The sequence below is a fragment of the Notolepis coatsorum genome (assembly GCF_963971535.1).
Source record: "Notolepis coatsorum genome assembly, contig: SUPER_7_unloc_3, whole genome shotgun sequence".
Classification (NCBI taxonomy): Eukaryota; Metazoa; Chordata; class Actinopteri; order Aulopiformes; family Paralepididae; genus Notolepis; species Notolepis coatsorum.
Window position 1 is genome coordinate 239,662 of NW_028174878.1, and position 2,999 is coordinate 242,660.

Below are 2,999 nucleotides of genomic sequence, written 5' to 3' on the forward strand. Positions count from 1 at the left end.
TGCTGCACGCGCTCTCTCTAGGTTAGCTAACGCTAGTTAGCCTTTAGCTAAGCTAGCTACTAGCCGACATGGCTATCCCGACTGAACGACATGTTAGCACTCGATATTATAACGTAGCTAAAGCTAACTAGCTGTCCCTGCCTTTAGCTAAGCCGACATGGCTAGCCTGACTGAACTGTCTAACATGCAACAACTTTCATCTTCAGTCCATCTGCCGAACGACCGTCCTCTTCATCTTGGCTGGCATAAGCATAACCTCTAATGCTGCACGCGCGAAATAGTCAAACGCAGCTGACGCACGCCGGCCGACTGTACACATGTAACCCCTCCCTTCGTTGAAACCAATAGTATGTCTGCTGCAGAGCCCCAGAGCTCCAATAGTGAGTATGTCTGCTGCAGAGCCGCAGAGCCAGGAACAAGTCAGACACATTCTACAAACGTGTCTAATGTGAAATATATAAGCATATAAGCAAAACTAGATTTTAGGTCTGTGATGAAAAAGGGCCTCGCGGGAAGTGGGGCCTCGCAAAAAAAATAATTGTGCGAGGCCCCCCTTCCCGCGAGGCTTGCACACCCCCTGAGGCGGCCCTGATTATGAAGGCACGGTTTATGCACTCAAGTGACAATGAGAATGGACAGATAGCAATACTATAAATGATATATAAAGCTCTTAGAAAGTACATCGGTTCGGTTTGTTTACTTTCTGCTGTCCTCTGAGGCCTAAATTGCCGGGCCGCGCCGGTCGTCATAGTGTTAAGGGGGAGTGAGTTTAACTCGCAGTACCGCTACTTGCCACAGTCACTTCACATTTCACAACACTTGATATTTCGCCCCCCCTTCCTAAAAATGTTTGTCAAATAAATTGTGCAATAGTCACTTTTGGTGAGTTGTTCTACATTAGGTAACATTAATGAACAAAGGGACAGCTACAGTATGTAAATTGTAAATGTAACTGAGGGGTACAATTCCCTGACTGTATTGTTAGATATGATATTTAATACCACTACCTCATGTACTTTAACTTCTGGCCACCCAGTACAAGATATAAGTATGATGAACACTTTCCCACCTGATGAAACGAACCAACACAAATGTACCAAATCGAATATTTAATACAGCAAAAGGTGTATACAACATTCACTTAATTACATTTATGATTTGAAATATTGAATATGCACTTTTATGGCAAATGAGTATTCGTAGGTAAATCAACATTGAATGTCCAATCTCTGGTTGCGCAGGGAGTAAGTATACAACCTGGAATATTTAGGAAACGATAGCGATGGTACTTAAATGATTATAGCTGGATACACTAAGGGGGGGGGGGGGGGGGGTCCCGCTGGTTGTAAGACAGTAGGAGGGGGGGGTTAGAGAAGCCGCTGGCGGTATCCCATCTGGCCGACGGTGTCTTGGGAGAATCCAAAGTCTTGGACACGGTGCCCACAGAACCTCGGGCCGCAGACGAATACAGCTGGACCCTCTGTGGAACGGTATCTGCCGGTCCACAACGGAGAGACGTGGTGCGACCTCACGTGTAGAGCGCCGCCTCACCTGGAGTCCTCTCCGGGGGGTAATTCCAACACTCGGCAGTGTTGGCCTTTATCCATGGAATAATCAAAGCACACAAAGCATAATCCAAGAGCCGTGGAAGGCTCGCCGTCGTCTGGGTAGAGTAATCCAATATACAGGTCCAGTCGCTCTTGACCCGGAGCTCCTCGGATGCAATCACCACTAGGGGTCTGACCAGCCTGCTTAAGCGTCCAGATAACGTCAGGAACGATGGGGGTGCTGATAACTGTAGAACTCTAACCGAACGATGCACCATACATAAATAGACTACTATTAGCTTAATAGAATACGTCCAACTCGACGGTATGGTGCCAAACTATGACCATTCAACTATTAATCTACACGATATCTCAATGCCTATTCTGGGCCAAGTAGGCCTTACTACACCGCACGTGCGTCGTGGGGAGGCTTTTGCGTCTGTCACTCTGTTGGAGGGTAAAGAACTGGACTAAAAGAAAGTTCTACTTTACGAGCGCCATATATATATGCGCTATGAACAAATAGTACCATTCGTATTTCGCCCGGCATATTACTGCGCGGAACCGGGGGTTGCCTCGACATGTTAGGCGGCACGATTGAACTTGGACCTAGGGGTATGGCAACCTGGCGCCAGGTTCTCGTCCAATGGTAGAATGAAACTATTATGGGCTGTTTAGTAGAAACGGGGATATTCAATGCATATTGTACAAGGAATATACAGGGGATATCAAACGATATACAAATACAATTAAATATATATATATAAATAAATATACATATTCGGTTTAATCTGATCCTTCACAACAGCCGCCCCCTAATTAGTCCCACCTAATTAGCTAAGCAGAGACAGATTAACCGCACTGTCTTCCACTCAAGGTCCGCTGTAAGGGTCAGTCAACTCACAAAGTCATAGGGTCATGGTCATCATAGATAGTATCTGGGAGTCGGGGCAGTTCTATGAGCCTCGCCACGGGACGTGTGTAGGTGCGCCCTTGGACGAGTACTTCAGCTGCTCGGACCTTGCCATCGGCACCGGTGATCACTTTGCTTACGCGGCCAGCCGGCCACATAGCTCTGGGGAGTGACTGGTCAATAATCATGACGACTGTTCCTTCTGTCAAATTGTCTCTCTCTTTTACCCACTTCTGGCGGGTCTGTAGAGACGGTAGGTAGTGAAGTAGGAAGCTGCTCCAAAACTTGTCAGCTAGTACTTGGCTGTACCTCCACATTCTTCGGCCGTTCGCTTCTTCGGGCCTGTACATTGTCTGGGGTAGCGCGGGGTCCAGCCGCCCCATTAGGAGTGTGTTGGGGGTGACTGGGTCGACATCTGCTACATCACTGGAGACGTAACCGAGGGGCTTTGAGTTCAATACTCCCTCGATCTCCGTGAGGACTGTCATTAGGACTTCCTCTGCCACAGTCTGGGCTCCGAGTACGGCATACAGGGCTGT